This window comes from Leuciscus leuciscus, assembly GCF_965113295.1.
Source record: "Leuciscus leuciscus genome assembly, chromosome: 2".
NCBI lineage: Eukaryota > Metazoa > Chordata > Actinopteri > Cypriniformes > Leuciscidae > Leuciscus > Leuciscus leuciscus.
In genome coordinates this window covers 5,054,671-5,074,059 of record NC_138726.1, presented here as the reverse complement: position 1 = coordinate 5,074,059, position 19,389 = coordinate 5,054,671, and the positions used below count along the sequence as shown (strand labels likewise).

General features: G+C 36.1%; 1 protein-coding gene and 2 long non-coding RNA genes across 13 annotated transcripts in view; 1 reads left to right on the top strand and 2 right to left on the bottom strand.

Annotated features, from left to right (window-relative positions):
* LOC309492227 overlaps positions 1 to 19,389 on the bottom strand; it is a 37,016-nt gene that overhangs the window by 4,875 nt on the left and 12,752 nt on the right. The gene's annotated exons all lie outside the window — the stretch shown is intronic.
* myo9aa (myosin IXAa) overlaps positions 71 to 19,389 on the top strand; it is a 174,376-nt gene continuing 155,057 nt past the window's right edge. For all 11 annotated transcript variants that reach the window (XM_082160882.1, XM_082160891.1, XM_082160888.1 and 8 more), the window contains exon 1: positions 71 to 423. The gene's annotated coding sequence lies outside the window, so the exon portion shown is untranslated. The remainder of the gene's footprint in view (positions 424 to 19,389) is intronic.
* Positions 5,646 to 10,726, bottom strand: LOC309492204. The gene is made up of 2 exons (XR_014203459.1): positions 7,257 to 10,726; positions 5,646 to 6,640 (listed from the first exon to the last, which is right to left on the bottom strand). It is a non-coding gene; the product is annotated as an uncharacterized lncRNA (long non-coding RNA).

Sequence of the window (19,389 nt, the reverse complement as noted above, 5' to 3'; positions counted from 1 at the left end):
GCGTGACGCAACTAGCACGTACTGCCTGTCTGAAAGGCAGCCACCGCCCATCGCCGCAGCTGACTCCGCCCATTCCGCAGCGAGTACGCGCAGCGCGCGTCTGGACGCTGATGAGAAGCAGCACTGATTAAGCAGAAAAAAAACAGAAAGGAGTTTCAGCGAGCGACTCCCACGAGAAAAGAAACGCCGCACTGTTCGGAAATTTCAATGGGAAGAAGATTGTAGTCATTTTTTGAATCAGAATGGCAGAGTGGCACGTATGTTCGGACACGGGAAAGTTGCAACGGATAATTTGAGAGAGAGAGACAATTCTGGGATATTAGTGGACTCGAGCTGCGCTGGATTTGATCCGTACTTAAAGGAGAAGCGCAGCAAACACTGGATTTTTTTTTTTTTTTTTTTTTTTACACTGAACTCATAGAGGTGAGATTTGATGTGTTGAAATTATTTTCACTTATGCTTTCGGCGAATTACACAAACTAGCTTATCCTGACTCGAAGTTTCCCTGCATCTCCTGCTTTATGTCTGTGGTTAAGTTACTGCGCGCGCTAACTCGTGGCACACGATACGTGCAAAACAATATTGTGATATTTCTTTTGATTCAGTGTCAACAGACACCAGCATAATTAGTGAATGGTGCTACTGGTTTAAATGTGTTAGGATAACTTTAAGCTGGCATTTATGTGCGGCTGAATAAACAACCTTATTTAAGGTGTGACAGATGTCATGGGTGGTGGTGATGATGATGAGGAGGAGGATGATGATGATGATGATGATGGTTCATTTATTATTGAAGACTCACTTCAGTCCCAGTACTGCAGTAATCATGGGCCAAATCTGCACAGTCATCCGGACCCAGTCACAATGTTTCATTTCTCTCTCTCTCTCTCTCTCTCTCTCTCTCTCTCTCTCTCTCTCTCTCTCTCTCTCTCTCTCTCTCTCTCTCTCTCTCTGTTCTAAAAGTGTGAGGCCACTTTAAGTCAAGAGTTAAAGGTGTGTGAATGTCATTGCATTTAAATGGCAAAATATCAAACCAAGTGGCATCTGCAAACAAACGATGCTACAGATTTTCTCAGAACTAACTTCACTTTTCTGAACCGTTTCGCGTGACTTTTAACCTGGAATCTGGGATTTTTAGTGGATAAGTCAGTTCACCTCAAGTTCACTCAGGTGTCACCACAGGTGTAGCTCATCACATTAACTTATCAACATGTTCCCAGTGACATTTGACTACCACAAAGTGTCCAAATCAAACAGTTTTTTTAAAGTCCCCATGAAATCAATTGTTTTTGGCTTTTAGAAAAAAAGAAAGAAAAGATGTTTGGCTTTTAGTATGAATATGTTAGTCTTACTGTTATCTATAAGCTAGTGTGAAAACCATGACAAAATTTGCGTAAAAAAATGTATAGGCTAAGCATTACAGTCTCACTTCCGCCAATACGGATCAGTGATTTTGATGACATCACGCTGCACTTGAGCTTCTCATCGGATTTCCTGTCCAATCAAATGCTCTCTAGAATCTGAAGCTCATTTAGTTTATAACTACATTATAAACGTAGTTTTTGAAGCTGAAATCGGCAACTTTTCACACATGTACTATTTTCTATATAGTGAATCCCCACTATATAGTGGATAGTGAAAGATTCAGACAGTGTAAATGTGGCACATAGTGCACTTTATAGGGGATAGTGAACGATTCAGACAGTGTAAATGTGGCACATAGTGCACTATATAGGGGATAGTGAACGATTCAGACAGTGTAAATGTGGCACATAGTGCACTATATAGGGGATAGTGAACGATTCAGACAGTGTAAATGTGGCACATAGTGCACTATATAGGGGATAGTGAACGATTCAGACAGTGTAAATGTGGCACATAGTGCACTATATAGGGGATAGTGAACGATTCAGACAGTGTAAATGTGGCACATAGTGCACTATATAGGGGATAGTGAACGATTCAGACAGTGTAAATGTGGCACATAGTGCACTATATAGGGGATATTGAATGATTCAGACAGTGTAAATGTGGCACATAGTGCACTATATAGGGGATAGTGAACGATTCAGACAGTGTAAATGTGGCACATAGTGCACTATATAGGGGATATTGAATGATTCAGACAGTGTAAATGTGGCACATAGTGCACTATATAGGGGATAGTGAACGATTCAGACAGTGTAAATGTGGCACATAGTGCACTATATAGGGGATATTGAATGATTCAGACAGTGTAAATGTGGCACATAGTGCACTATATAGGGGATAGTGAACGATTCAGACAGTGTAAATGTGGCACATAGTGCACTATATAGGGGATATTGAATGATTCAGACAGTGTAAATGTGGCACATAGTGCACTATATAGGGGATATTGAATGATTCAGACAGTGTAAATGTGGCACATAGTGCACTTTATAGGGGATAGTGAACGATTCAGACAGTGTAAATTGAATTCTGCACAGAATGCTGTATTTTAAAGCGATATGGAGGAGATTATGAGGAGAAACGGTTAGAGATTTTGGAGAAAACTGTGGCTTTATCGAGCTCAATGGCTCTGGCCGAGCTGTGATGTTAACGAAACGCTATTGGCTATTTAAAAAAGGGGCGGAGCTGTTTGATATGCCCCGCCCCTTCCTGTTTCAGTGGAAATTACAACACATTGAATGCTGTGCGTTTCAAGGCACTTCAGTGGGCATTTAAACATCAATATATCTGTTGTTTATCATTTGAAACCTAACAAACACTTATGTTTTGCATGCTCTTGAAAATTAATACCACTTGGTTTGATACTTTTATTTATTTGAATGCAGTTCATTTATTGTTCCTTAAATGTCCAAATGCTGTTTGGGATCACATTTTATTACCGAGTTACTGAGGAGAGTTTGCTCTTGTTGGTGACAGTGTTGTTTCCCAGCACAGGTGATGTGAGGAATGTGAAGGGTTTGTCTCAGCTGTTAGAGATTGTGCCAAGACATGACTTTACTCTGACAACTGGCCTTGTATACGACACCCCAAGATATTAGCTAGTGTGGTCTGCATGCATGCATGCTTTTGAGCCAGATTCATAAGTTAACACTGTCCTAAATGCATACGCTTACAAGAAAGCACTGTGCCAAGTGGTGAAATCATATTCCTGAGTTATTGTATTCATGTATTAACATGACACTTATTTTAAGCATAATGTTTGCTGTCATTTCATGCACTACTACGACTGAAAGCCTCTCTATAAAGACATCTCAAGAATCTTCTGAATTTGAACAAAAGGTTCAAATTCAGAAGATTCTTGAGATGTCTTTATAGAGAGGCTTTCAGTTTGAAACCAAATCACATCACAGGTTTAAAATTCCTCGTTATTAAATATTAACACCGAGCAGAAATAGAAGTTGCATCATAGAGCCCGGAGGGAAAGGTAAAGCCGGATGAGAATCACTCAAACATGCATTTTAGTGACGGCACTCGTTTTGGTTTTTCTGCATTCTGTTATAGTTGTGAAGTAAAATTTTATTAAACAAAAAGCATGTCTTAATTAATTGAAATCATGAAGCTTACACGGTTTAACAATTTATTAAAAGTTTAAGTCTAACCCTATGAAATGTTTTTTTTATTCCGTTTTATGGTTTAATTAGATTTTAATATTTATAAAAAAAAAATCTTAAAACTTTAACAATTTATTAATTTGTTAAAAAGGGCCCTATATGCATTTTCCACCCTATACATTTTTGTGTTGTCTTTTAATTTTTCAGGATTTATGATTTCATACAAATTTATCATCAAAAACTGTGGTAATCAAATGAAGGCATAAAACATTGCTAATTTAATTAATATCTTACATGTAATCAAAGGAAAAGGCAACAATTTATTTAATCTTTTAGCAAAGCACTGCATAGCAAATGTTACCTGTTGAAATGAAGAAAAAATTTAAAATTAAGAAAAGAAAAATGATCAAATTCCTTTAAAAATCGTTTTAATGATATTATTTATTATTATTATTACTACTACTACTTTGAGAAGTACAGCCTAATGTATGATAGTAATATATTTCTGTCAAAATTTCTTCAAGTTACACCTTTTATTTGACAGGTTGTCGTGAAACACCTTTGAGTTTCTTTTTGTATATAATTTGATAATTTGTATTAAATGAAATGTAACTGAAGTTTGTCCTCATATAGTGAGACTATAAAATATAGCTTAAAATAGCAATATTTAGTGGATATGACGATTTGATTAAGTGTTTTGGCCTCAGTTTGATATAGTCCTCCAAAATGTACCAAATTTTTTAGTTATAAATGACAGAAGCGTTTTACTGTAAATTCCTTTTTTTACGACTGGATTCCCAATCCGCCCACGTTTTCCGCATGCCGGAAATCATTGGGTACTGTAGTGTATGACTCTGTGTGATGAGTCTAGCTTGTAGGAGAAATCTGGAGCATTTTTGGACCACAACAATAAGAGGAAACTGCCATAGGAAGTTCTAGTGAAACTCACGGCCATCAAGTTGCCTGGATTTGACTGTGAATGGGACGCGGTAATCCATACCTCAGGCCCTGACGCGACAGAAACACTGCGTTCAGTGATCTGACCAAACCTTGAAGTCCCCCTGTGGTGGAAATACAGCTTTTAATGTTGTTTTTAATATGCTTCAAAACAAATCATGTGTAAATTCATAAGTCGACAGCATTGCTGAGTATTTTCTCCTTAAAACTGCAGTGAACCAAAGACAGAAATCGAAATCGCTGGTGTTTCTGACGTCACAAACTACCTTGTAACCAATCAGATCAACGTGTGATCGCCAACCAGTGGATCTCTGAGCTGAGTGAGTGAGTGGAGGCGGGGCTCATTTGCATATTCATAGAACCACGCATACTAAATGAGGCGAGGGTGTCGGGTTACATTCAAGATATTTAAAGGCATTAAGAATTTTTTTTTTTTTCAAGGAAAACACGTTTAAATATGTTGTTTTGGTGATCAAAGATGAGTTTTAACTACACTTATTGACTAGGGGGACTTGCATCTAAACCAACCAAGCATAAGCTGTTTTATCATCACATTTATGTCTTAAATATTTCTCTCTTGAATATATCAGCTGTACTTCAGACAGTGAGTTATTTAGCTGAATTGCAAATTGCAGACTGACAGCTGAAAGGGAGTATATGGCTCATATTCCCGCCTGTAAATAACTGGAAACAACAGTAATTATTACTTTGACCATTTGTCTGAAGCCGTTCTGTATGTCAGACACAGGCTAATGCGTGTTGACGGGTCATTGTTCGGTTACCAGCCAAGCCAATTTTTGTATAAAGATGTTCATGCGATCGCCGTCTTATTTTGCTTACTTTGTGCATTTTGTCTTCAGAAATATGTGTATTGGCTCTCCAAATTTACCACAATATGTGCCAGTCCTAAATTATCATTGAGCAATAAATCATCGTGGATTTAAGGATCTTACAGGCTGTAATTTTTCTTGGAGCTTGTTTTTTGAGATGATCTGAAATGCAAAGCTTGGGGTTATGTTTGTGCAATCCAAACAAATATTTGGAGTGGATTTGGATGTTATTCAGGTCCATGTGTGTTGTTTAATTCCAGAACTTACATTTCAAATGACTTTTAAGCCTCTATAAACTCCCAGCAAAATCATTCACTGAGAACATTATTTATGAAGAGTTAGGATGGTTTTTTCCTCATAGATCGTGACATTCACGCACAAGTGAAAACTCTGTCATCCGTTATTCACCCTCATGTCGTTCCAAACGTATTAGTCTTTTCATCATTTGAAACGCATATGAAAATGTGTTTAATGAAACCTGAGAGATTTCTAGCCCTCCGCTGAAGGTTCACTCACTTTGATACTCCAACAAAAAGTTCATAAAAACATTGTAAAAGTAAGTCTTCTGAAGAGACACAATTGCTTTATGCTTTTATTCACATATAAACATTGATCAGCGTTGAACCTCATTGGTTCTCATGCGTCAAGCAAGCACGTTTGAGTACGAGGTGTGCTTTGTTTCTGCGTTGATCAATGTTTATGTGAATGAAAGCCTAAATTAAATCTGTTCATATTTTTGTTCAAGACTGACTTTTACTTTTTTTCTATCTCTTTCTAAACTTTTTGAAGTTTTGGGTGATTGGACTTTCAGTGGAGGGACACGAACATCTCAAATTTTTTGTTTCGAAGATGAACGAAAGTCGTATATGGGTTTGGAAACGACATGAGAAAATAATGACAGAATTTAATATTTGGGGAAAACTAACCCTTTAAGTATAATAGTCTTTATATAGTGTATGATAACTTTAATTTATTATAAACCATTCTCTTGCGTATTGATTAAAACTCTAGATGTACGACAAGGGACTTCCTAATGCTTCACATTAAAGATTTAGATGATATTTTGATCAAAGTTTTACTCCTTTAAGGTAAAAAAAAAAAGTTTACCACTTGAAGTAGTTTTGTTTAAAATCAAGTACATTCACATGAGATGGTGGTATGTCATGCTTAAGAAAAATATTTTGTTTTCTAAACTGTTATTTTCTAATTTAAAACTTAAGAATAGATACTTTTTTTTTTGCTTAAGATTAAGACAAAACATAAGAAGAATTCAAATTCTTGAAAATCCTCCTAAAATTATTTGTAAATAACCTCTTAGAGTGCAGGATAACCTCCAACTTCTCAAAATCCCAAAAGATAAGATGTTTAATGAACTTATTGGGCTGCTTAAAATATTAACACTAACACTAGCTACATAAAATACATATTAGGTACTATTATTAGTAATCTGTGTGATGCGACTTTTCTTTTTTGCTAAATTCGAGATTTCAAAAACAAGTCCAATAGGGACCTTTTTCTATTTTTTTTAATATATAATGACATCATTTTTGGCACGATTCAGCACATATGAGATCGACATATGTCTTGTAATTTATATTAAGAAATTTCTTAACCTCGTGATTTTTCGGGAATCCAGCCTTTGAGTCTTAGAAAAAGGCTTGGGTCTCGTTTTCTTCATCCACTTTACTGTCTTCCAGGTGAAAATAGCAAGTCCAGTCACTTAGAAAAGTAGAAATATTTCCTCTACAAACAGTGTGTGATTTAAGGCATTATTCATGTTTGTAGCGTTTCAGGTTTTGTTCAAACTCCTAAACTTGATTATGATCAATAGTGATGTTTTGAAATAGTTTGGATGTAATAGTAAGCCAGCTTAAAGTAGGTAAAGTAGGTGGCTGTCTGCTCTTGATGAATGTGCAGCAGCAATAACCTCTTAAAGTGAGGATAACCTCCAACTTCTCAAAATCCCAAAAGATAAGATGTTTGATGAACTTATTGGGCTGCTTAAAATATTAACACCAGCTACATAAGGTACTATTATTAGGGATGTGCCTGAGTAATCTGTGTGATGCGACTTTTCTTTTTTGCTTAATTCGAAATTGAGATTTCAAAAACAAGTCCAATAGGGACCCTTTTTCTATTTTTTTTATTTATAAGTACGTCATTTTTGCCACGATTCAGCACGTATGAGAGCGACATATGTCTTGTAATTTATATTAAGAAATTTCTTAACCTCGTGATTTTTCGGGAATCCAGCCTTTGAGTCTTAGAAAAAGGCTTGGGTCTCGTTTTCTTCATCCATTTTACTGCAGGTGAAAATAGCAAGTCCAGTCACTTAGAAAAGTAGAAATATTATTTAACAACCGTGTGATTCAAGTCATTATTCATGTTTGTAGCGTTTCAGGTTTTGTTCAAACTTTTCCCCCCGAACTGTTAAACATATTTTATTAGATTGTCCTGGACTTAATACAAGTAGAATGCTCTTCTATGAAGGTACCTCACTTAAGGACTTATTTAGTAAGATTATGCCTGAAAAGGTTTTGGATTTTTTTTAATCATATGTTAATTAAAAAAAAAAAATCTTGTATAATATGACTTGCTGTTTTTTGTTAGTTTGGTTTTTATTGCATTTATATGATATTTGTACTTTTGTAATTACATTTTTTGCCATGAAAATAGCTTTGAATGCTCAAAACAATCTGAATCTGAACCTTTGCTCAAACTCCTAAACTTGATTATGATCAATAGTGATGTTTTGAAATAGTTTGGCTGTAATAGTAAGCCAGCTTAAGTAGGTAAGTAGGTGCCTGTCTGCTCTTGATGAATGTGCCGCAGCAGAACAGGTGTTGACAAGCCACTTTTTGTAGTCTGAGGCCCCAGTAAAGGGGGCACTAAAACTGGGCCGTTTCTCTGAAGTACAGGATCGTAAGGGAAAAGTAGGGTAGCTCTGACCTTCTTATCACAGTGAGAAGAAGACCGCACCTGATCTAGTTGAGTTAAATGGTCAGTCTTCACCAGTCCTGCTCAATATCTCTCTTTCAGTGTTTGACAGGCCGCAGAAAAATGTCAGAAACTGCTGTTTGAAGGGTAGGAAAGATGGCTTATCTTGTCTCAAATCTTGGATACCATCTTAACTTGAGCACTCAAAGACAACAAAACAGGGAAAGGCTGTAAATATACATTTAATTTGTGTAACCAGTAAATTAGTTGTTACATCATGTTCTGACGTTCTTCTGACCCCTAGTTATTTTCTATCTTTTAGAACATAGTCACACACAGTTTACTCTATTTCATGCAACAAAAGTGGATGGTGATTATACTGTCAAGCTTCAAAAAGGACAATAAAGCAACATTAAAGCTCTATAAAACTGTGGCCTAACCATGCATGATGCAACAACATTCCAGCTGCGATTTATCTGTCCACACTGAGCACTTTTCCTTGTGGATCTTGAGAGATTTATCATATAATACGTTTTCTAAAACTCCCACAATGAATTTCGTCTCGTCCATGTGTGAAGTTTAATACTCACATCCTTATAATTTACTTGTATAGTACGAGACAGAGGAAAAACATGTAAGGAAAGGAACAAAACATAAACAGCTTTGCTGTTAAGCAGCATTTTCAGTATAGTTCACAAACGTTCATGCATCCACACCAGTAGGTGTCAGCAGGGCATTAACTTGTTTGCTCATCAGTCACTGTGGCTAGTGGTTTCCCAAAGTTACTAGCCACTCAATTTTGGCATAAATACCATGGGGAAAAACTGCCATATAGATTTTTTTAGATTATCTCATAATTTTGCAGCAGGTTTATTAGGCTGCTGTCACTTTAAGTCGTGACGCACAGATCCATTATACTGTTACACATGCATTTTCTTTCTCAACTGTTTACATTCACTTAAAACATAACTGAATGTGTTTGTGAATACTCACCCAGACCGCCAATTTTACAATTATTTTGTGTGTATTTGACCGTTTAAGCGCAATAAGCAGCAAAAAAGAACTCAATTTAGTCCTGAGAAGCGGCTTTATGTGCGCACACTTTGGGTGTTTGAGCACAAAATCTGCAGGAATGAGTCAAATAATGCGCAATACATGCAATTCCACGCTGAAGTTCAAGCCCAAATGAAATGAGCAAATGAAAGGAGTGAGTGAGGAGAGGCGGGTTTGTGTTGAGAGAGAAAGAACTGCTGGTATCGTGTATCTATTCTGTGGGAAATGAGTATTAGAAGCGTTTCAGATATTTCAGCCTTGATATTTTTGACAACACTACATTGCACTTAGTTTATTAATTCAAATTCTTTTTTAAAAGACTACAATTGAGACGTTTAGGCTATATATTATATATAAAGTTCAACCCGCCTAAGTGGCTAGTTGGAGTGACTGTGTTACACGCCACTGTTGAAATACACCTGCATTTGGCGGGTTGGCGGATGCTAATGTCAAGCCCTGGGTGTCAGTATTAAAGGGGTGGTTGATTATGATTTCACTTTTTTAACTTTAGTTAGTGTGTAATGTTGCTGTTTGAGCATAAACAACATCTGCAAAGTTACAATGCTCAAAGTCCCGACCTCTGCCGGGAGCAGCAGCTCATTTGCATTTAAAGGGACACACACAAAACGGTGTGTTTTTGCTCACCCTCAAAAAGTGACAATTTTAACATGCTTTATAAAAATAATATCTGTGGGGTATTTTGAGCTAAAACTTCACACACATACTCTGGGGACATCAGAGACTTATTTTACATCTTGTGAAAAGGGCATTATACCACCCCTTTAAGACCATTGCTGTTGGAACAAACAGAAACTAAACTCCTAAACTAAACCTTAGACATCAAGAAATCAAAAAGGACAAAATGTATCCTTTTTTTTTTCTCCGGAAATGTTGCAGTGATTATTACAAATTATTTATCCATGCACATGTAAAAAAAAAAAAAATCACATGCCCCCATAGTCTTTTTAATAAAAACATAAATGTGCCCTAACTGGATAATCAATCACCTCCATCAACTTGTAACTTGAATGAGATTGCTGAAGTTATCAAACGTCAATGATCCGATCAACGGACAAGATCAAGTCCCAGCCTATAGCTATCAGGTAGTTTCCTTATACTGGTGTCGGCTATGTTCTACATTCATTAAAGTTAATTTAACCAGTAAAGTACATAGTTTAGTGTGTAGTAGAATTATGAGAATTGGGACACAGTCCAAGACTTGAAACACGTCAAACCAGTGGTGTAACTGAATCTCATTTAGTCTTTCTGTTACTTTTAGGCCTTTGTTTGGATTCTCTTTTTTTTTCATTTGTAGAGTTTGGCTGTAATGGAAACAGGAAATTATAGGCCTTATCGTGACTGACGTGGAGTTGGATCAACCATATTTTCATTTAGTGTAGTTTAACCATTGTTTCATCTTAACCCCTTAGCTGTCACCCCCCCTTTTGAGAATGTACATTAAAATGCACTATTCAAGCTTAAATGGTTGTAATTCAAGAATGCTTTGGAGTATAGACCTAAGTTTGGTCTTGTTTTAAAGGGGAAAAATAGCAGATTATTGCTGAAGTGAAAGCACTTCAAAAAATTAAAGTATGAAAAAGTTATGGAAGTTTAAATTTACATTAAATCAAATATGATTTATTTAATATTTTTCTTTTATATAAAATATATATTTTACAAAATATGTTTTACAAAAAAATTACTATAAAATGAAAGCCATATATCTAACCAAGTTGTGTTCCAAATTTGAAGTTGATATCACAAAAATTGAAGTTCCCATGAGATTTTGTTTAGGCGTATTACCAAAAATAGCCACCGGGTGTCATTGAATTCCATTGAATTGAACTGTATGCATTCTAACATAACAAATTAATAAATTTCTGTCCAAATATCACTTCTGTCACTAAATATGGAACCTTGAGACTCAGACCTTTCTGACAATATGTGTTTTGTCAAGATTAGAACATATTTTTATCATAAATTATGAAACATAATTATGCCCAAAAGGGGAGGAGCCTGATAAAATAATTTAGAGTACCGTTTCTATGGTAACACAATGTCCAATTTCAAAACAGTTTTCACAGGATGAATTCTGAGATCGTAAGCTTTCAAATGATACCTAATTTATGATAACTACTAAAATATGTAATGTAATAAAAAAAGGCGATAAAAAATATAATATAATATTTTAGAGGATAATATATATGTTATACTTTTTAGAAGATAATATTATTTTATATTTTTTTATTGACAAATACTAGATTAAATGTTTTATGAACTTTTAGCATGAAAACCAAAGTTTCAATTATTAAAAGTGTGTGCATCGACTTTTTGTGACAAACGCCAGAAACGCCTGTTATGATGTAGATTTTTTGAGGTGCACTCTTGTCATAAATTCATCTATTACTGTTCCTGCATAAATTGTAACAAAAAACAATGCTGAAATATCTATTAAGGAGTCTTAGACCTTTCCAACAATATATAGTTTGTCATGATTAAATTAGGATTTAATTGTAATATAGTGACGTAAACTTAGGCGTCCCGTATACGGGACGGTGACAGTTAAGAGGTTAAATTGCACCTTTAAATAACTCTTGGACCATTCGTTTGTGTGAGGAGGGTCCAGAATTAACTTATCTCTTAACTAATGCTTTAAACTGTACAGGGAACCTCAGTTGGTACATCACTATAATATTAAAGGTTAAAATGAACTGATTTGGAGGCTGTTTACATTTAAGTTATAATAATACTTGAAAAATTGTTCCTACTCATTTTGTTTTATATATAAATATTTAAACAGTCATAAAAAACATCAAGGATTTATTCAAACACATTTATTATTGATTGTAAAAATACAATGAATGTGCAATATAGTGCATATATTTAGCAAAATACTCCTTTCAGAGCTCATATTTCTAGCTGACTAACAGGTTTTTGGACATTGAAAGGGTTTTCTAAGGTAACATTACGTGACATTGTTTACAAGCTGTTTTATTGACGTCTTTCCACAGTTGAAACACTGATTGAGCGATTACATGTGAATTGATACGGATTTCGGTATGCTTCACGTCACTTAAACTGTCACATTTAAGAGTGCCAAAATGGCACTCAAAATTGTTTGAATTTCGTAATAAAATTGACAATTTAAAAGCTGAGACTTTGTTACATAAACCCTGCCCCCGGGGAACGCTATTTATTGATTATCATGACAGAATTTGCTAATCAATGACTAGAAGATAGTTAACTCCACATCAGCTACTTAAATTCATCAACTAACCATTCAGAAATGTTGTCTACATGTTGTCACTTCTTCTTGAGTCTCTCCATCATTGTCTGACTCCAGTTTGAACATAAAAGGCTAAAAGTTTTTGAAATTTTCAGTGCATGTCTGTATGAGGTAAAAGGACACAAGCTGTTGTAGCTCCGCCCCCTGTGCCGGGAGCAGCAGCTCATTTGCATTTAAAGGGACAGACACAAAAACTGTGTTTTTGCTCACCCTCAAAAAGTTAAAATTTGAACATGCTATATAAAAATATCTGGGGGGTATTTTGGGTTAAAACTTCACATACACACTCTGGGGACATCAAATACTTATTTTACATCTTGTGAAAAGGGCATTATACCACCCCTTTAAATCAGAAGCCAATAATTGGTGTAGAAAATGGCCCTTTATTTATTAAATTATGGCATTTTTTTAATGTAAAAATCCTACAATCATTATAAATGCAAAAAAATGCAATTCATGACCATTTAAAACAAACAAACAAGTGATTGTAATGGACTGAATTAGCATGCAATTCATGGAATAACCCTCTGAATGTGTGTGATTGTATTTGTTCCTTCGGGGGTTAATAATATCAGTGAAGTCCAGCTATCTGGTGTGTGTTTGTTCATCCTTCTGCTGGGCTTCTTGTGCCCTCAGGCCTCGTTCTGCTCAGTCTCGCTGTTTGTCCTGAAGCAGAGCTTTCTAAAGGGGAAATGGTGTGTGCATAATCCTTGTTACTGATATATCCAGCCTCAAAACATCTCATTATCTCCCCGTAATCCTCATTCAACTCGCAACGTGTCTTAACCCGGGTATAAGTATGCAAAAAAAAAACCTCGCAACTATTCTGGAGGAGTTTGATTTTTAGATTTTGGACCAATGAGATTTCATTGTGGGCGGAGCTATCCAGCATAACGTGTTTTTTACAGACCGTGATCGTTTTCTGTATTGTTAAAGGGTTAGTTCACCCAAAAATTTAACTTCTGTCATTAATCACTCGCCCTCATGTTGTTCCAAACACTTAAGACTTATGTTCATCTTCACACAAATGAAGATGTTTTTGATGAAATCTGAGAGATTTCTGTCCTTCCATTGACAGTCTACGCAACTACCACTTTGACGCTTCAAAAAGTTCATAAAGAGATCGTAAAAGTAATCCATATTTTCTAAAGAGACACGATCGCTTTATACAATAAAATATTGAATTTAGGCTTCATGAATTTAACAGGAGGAATTTTGATTGGCTGTCAATATTTTTATTGCTCATCAGCTGGAAAAATTGTTTTCCAACAATATTGTTTCTCTGTGCCGTTATTGTTGCTATTCTTTTACATTTAGAATGATTTTTACAAATCTATCTTTGCCATTATAAAGTTATAATGCCATTTTATTGCTCTTGATGTGAATGTCCCTTTAGAGTCACAGTGCAACACCAAATGTGTTGTTTCCCTGTTTTGTTTCCTATCAGAATCTAGCTGGAATAAGGTGGGAGCTAATTATGACTTTAGGGAAGGCGGTTTACTGCATCTGTTTTCATTCGGTGCACTAAAAAGCGTAGTGTGTTAAAGGTGCGGCATGCTCATTAAAGTCAATATGAGCACAATAATGTCATGTTTTGGTTTTGGATCTGACTCACTCTTCCTGTGCCGCCCATGTTGGGGTCTTTGTCCCGGGAACGGGCGCCATGGAGAGGACGGGAAAAGTACCATTGCCATGGTTGCTTACATGCCAGGCCTCCACCTCTCTGTACTCGCTCACTGATTTCTCTCTTGTTCATTTTAGGGCTGCACGATTAATTGCAATTTACACGTAATCGCACTTAAATCGAGATGGCTTATCGCGATTTTAAAATCGCAAAGGCTGTGATTATTATAATAATTTTTTTAATGCGCTGCTTGTCATTGATGATCGGCTCTGTAAACGCTGCTCACTCTGAAAGCACTGTGAGATTGAGTCACTTATAACGTGCATTTGAAAAAACAACACGCGTCAAACATCTTTCCAAAACATGAGAAGCATTTATGAACCTCTTGTCCAACAACAGACAACATTTAATAACATGCATTTACTCCAAACTCACTTCATAAGGACAGTTGAGCTCATCCTTCTGTGAGATGATGTGCTTCTTACACAGAATAAGGCAGTCGTGTGTTTATTAGTCATGTTTAATCACAGCGTTTCAATCTTCTGTTTATTCAGCTACAGCGATAGGGATTTCCTGGAATGATGCGCATTATTGTACTTCTGCGGCGGCGCATATTTATCGTGTTTGTGTGAGCGCCCTCCGGTGTTCAGATGAGGGAGTATTTACTACCGATCAGCCGCACTCCACTGACAAGCTGCGCATAAAATAAGTACAATCGTAAATTGCGATTAATCGTGCAGCCCTAATAATTATCTTGTATTTTATTATTATGACTATACAGATTATTATACAGGACTGCCATTGGCTAACGACTCCAACTTATGACGGCACAGGTCAGAAGTAGCCTAAAATAGAGTAGCCATTGCATAAAATAATCGCAGCCTTTGCCAAATCGTGTGCGGTTTTATTGCGATTAATCGTGCAGCCCTAATTATTATATTTATTAAAGGTTTATTTCACCCAAAAGTGCTGTCATCATTTACTCATGTCGCTCCAAACCCGTTTCATTCATCATCAAAACACAAATGAAGATTTATTTTTATTTTTATGAAATCTGAGATCTGCATTGACAAGCTACGCAACTTCCACTTTGACGCTTCATAAAAAAGTTCATAAAGAGATCGTAAAACTAATCCATATGAATTGAGCGGTTTAGTTCAAGTTCAAACACGATCGCTTTATATGATGAACAGATTGAATTTTAGGCTATTCACATAAAAGCATTGATCAGCGAACATAAACATAAACACAAGCTCAACCTCACTTGCAAGCGCTCAAACGTGCTGCGTAACACGAAAACGAACCCTATTGGTTCTCGCACATCAAGCAAGCATGCTTGATCTTCCGTTTACCATAATTGATGTGTGCGTTTATGAATGTTTATGTAAATTTGTATTTACAATTTTAATTAAGCACCAGTAACGCTACTATGAGAATCTCTATATCGCCAGTTCCTTGAGCTTTCTTGGCCTCTCATTAGCATGCTAAAACTACCGATTTTGTTGACGGTCTTCATCAGCTGTTGTTGTGCTGAGGTAAAGCTGTTGTGCTGAGGTAGTTGTTGCTATGCTGTTATACGATAAAGTCAAGATCTATGAATTTTTAAACATGCTTGGGTCAACACTGCATTGAACATGTGGCCTGCGCTCTCCTGCTGAAATATTACGCTCTATAACAAAACCCAGAGGATCCAGTAAGCATGCGTAAAGCCTTGCGTTGCAGTAGATGTCAACGCCGGCTCTGAACGCACCTGTCAGCGTCTAGTGTTACTCATGCATGACTGTGTTATAGCATGGGACGCTGGGTAAACAAAGCACAACTGCAGCTTCAGAAAGGCTTTGTGTGCTGTCTCTTTAATTCCAGTGAAGATTGTGACGTGGGCTTGAGCACATGTGCCGAGGTCAGCAGACACACTGGAGTGTCGCTCGGCACCGATCACATGTCTGTATGCAGGACTGTCATTGGCTAACGACTCCAACTTATGACGGCACGGGTCAGAAGTAGCCAGATGCAGGGTCATTGTTGTGTCATTAAGTCCCTGAAGGCGTCCATGGAGATTATATAGCCTATAAAACATAGAATTTTCTTATACATTCATGACATTTTTGACAATCTGCTAATTTTTATGGAGTATCTTTAAAGAGTTCCTATTATGTTTTTTTTATTTATTTATTTTTTACTTTAATGCCAGGTACACACTGCCCCGATTTCCACTTGCCGACAGTTTCTGGAAATTTGAGACAAATGTCCAAAATTGGAGGCAAAAATAGGTACACGTTCCGAAATGTGTTTTGACTGACGATCTACAGCCAATGAGAGCTGCAACAGAACATCAGGGGGTTTTTTTCTGTTTTTTTTTTGGGCTGCAAATTGGCGCACAGACAACTTGGATCACTAGCTTCTTGCATGCATAATTTTAACAAGAAGAAATCCAGTATCGACAACTCCTGCCTCATGCATGATCTTTTGCAATTTCCTGCAACAGTTCTCGAGTGTTTTGTTGTGAAACACAGTTTGAGTTGTCTGCGTTTCTTCCTATTGAAATGTTGTGTAATGTGTGACCACCTGCAGTGGTTACCACTGGATTTTGTGAAACTGTAGTGTGAAATTGTGTACATTTGAGTTAAATTCATCAATCTGGTGCACTCTGGGAGTTCACAATTAAGAGATCCAACCCATATTCAGTGTGCAAATTGAACACAGAAAGAAGTCAGTGCATTGACTTGTACCTGAACTTTTAAAGTGGACTCAAACCTCTTTTTAGTTGTAATACTACTTGTAATACTACTAATAAAAAATAAGGTAACACTTTATTTTACAGTGTCTTTGTTAAATGTTACATGTACTTACCATAGTAATAACAGTAAATGATGCATAATTACATGCAACTAACCCTCAACCAAACCCTATAGTAAGTACATGTAGTTAATTATTATTACTCACTACTCAGCACTTAAATATATAATCACACTGTAAAAATGACACCTTCAAATAAAGTGAAACCAAAAATAATGATAATAATGTTATAATATTATTCCTATGACAGTAATAGCCATATATTGTAAAACAAATGCACTTAAAAATAAATGAAACTTTCGTAATTCGTTTTGTGGTAATTTCTATTCTTGAAAGTGCTAGGCTAAACACGTGAGCTTTTATTTTGGCGGAAAACAAGTTCACAAACACGTCTCATTACAAATCTATTCAGTCTATTCGATTTTAGTTTGTTTGACAGTAATGCCTCAAAACACAACATTAAAGACTTTTATGTTATTATGAGAAGTTTAAATGTACTTTCGGGCTACCACAGTTTACTTAATGAATGGGAAGCACTGAAATCTATTTGTGGCGGTCAATGTTGATGTTGTGACGCCTTTGTTGTAGTCTTGAGTTTTCTTCCGGGAACAAACATGTTTATTCCTCATTTAAATAATTCCCGCCCAAGTCATATGCAAATTAAAGGGGCGGGGCCTGATTGAGTTAGTAATTAGTGTGTTGAAACTCGCGGTTATGGCAAGAGGTGAGCCATTTCCCAAACACGCTCAAAGCGCTCGACCAATCACAACACTGCTCCAGCTGACCAATCAGAGCACAGTGTGCCTTTCAGAAGGAGGGGCTTCATAGAGACAGGAACTAAACAGAGCGTTACTGACAGACTGGGAAAAGAGGTACTGCAACATTGTCAAATATGAAAAAAAAAATGTTTTCTGAACACTCAAGCATGAAAACCTAGGCTATTCCTCAGATCAAGCACGTGAACCGTGAATTGCCCGATAAAGTATTGAGAATGTGAATTGATTATTTTTTCTCTCTCTAGGCATAGTCTGTAGATTCGATTAGAAACATTGATGCATGTGTGAGTAATAGTGTAAGTAGGAGTTTCCTTAATGAACTCATGATGTTCAGTTCTCCTGTACGAGAGGTCAGACCAAGATTTATAGCTCTGTGATATGACTCATTCACTCCTTGGTGAAGGTTTCCACAAATTATCATTGCAGAGACTCTCCAGACCACCGTGTGTGTTCCTGATTCACAGCCCTCTTGTGTAGCTCGAATGAAGATGACTGCACTACTACACAAATTATATGATCAATAAGTTATGACATTCAACATACGTTTTTACATTGCTTTAACTCATCAAAATAAGTTAAGCAATTTTCAACTTAATTTATTCAAGACTTAACTCAATTTAAGTCAGTTTAATCTAATATAAGTTGAAATGACTTAAACATCAAAGTTGATTGTACTTAAATTTAAGGCAGCAACTTGTTTTTTTCTAGTGTCGGGCCATCATGGTTGCTCGCCACAGTTGACTATCTATTACCCTCTTCACTGGCCTGTCTAAATGCACCGTACTTATTGTTTACCCACAATCCTCATTTCTGATTCAGAGCCTGATCGATAGTAATGATGCATTACTCTGCATCTCTCTGTGCACCCTGGGGGATTTTTACTGGATTGATGAATAGACAGATCAAAGTTTCAGATACTTTACTGGTAAAACCCTTGTGGACTAATTGTTCTTTAAGATCACATTATTATTTTAGTGGACAATGGATTGAAAATGATGTACACATACAGATGTGTTGCTTTAAACAGCGTCCGAACCATGAGTGATCGATCGACAAGCAATGCATTTAATCTCCTTCATTTTTTAATACGACCAGGACAAAACATGCCATGACAAGACGTGTGTGTGTGTGTATATATATATACAGTACCAGTCAAAAGTTTGGAAACGTTACTATTTTTAATGTTTTTGAAAGAAGTCTCTTATGCTCATCAAGCCTGCAGTTAAAAAAAAAAAACAAAAAAAAAAACAGTAATATTATGAAATATTATTACAATTTAAAATAATGGTTCTCTTTTTTAATATACTTTAAAATGTAATTTATTTTTGTGATGCAAAGCTGAATTTTCATCAGCAAGTACTCCAGTCTTTGGTGTCTTATGATCCTTCAGAAATCATTCTAATATGCTGATTTATGATCCATGTTGGAAACAGTTGTGCTGCTTAATATTTTTTTTATAACCTGAGATACTTTTTTCAGAATTATTTGATGAATAAAAAGTTAAAAAGAACTATTTATTTAGAATAGAAATCTTTTGTAACAATATACACTACCGTTCAAAAGTTTGGGAACAATAACTATTTTTTTA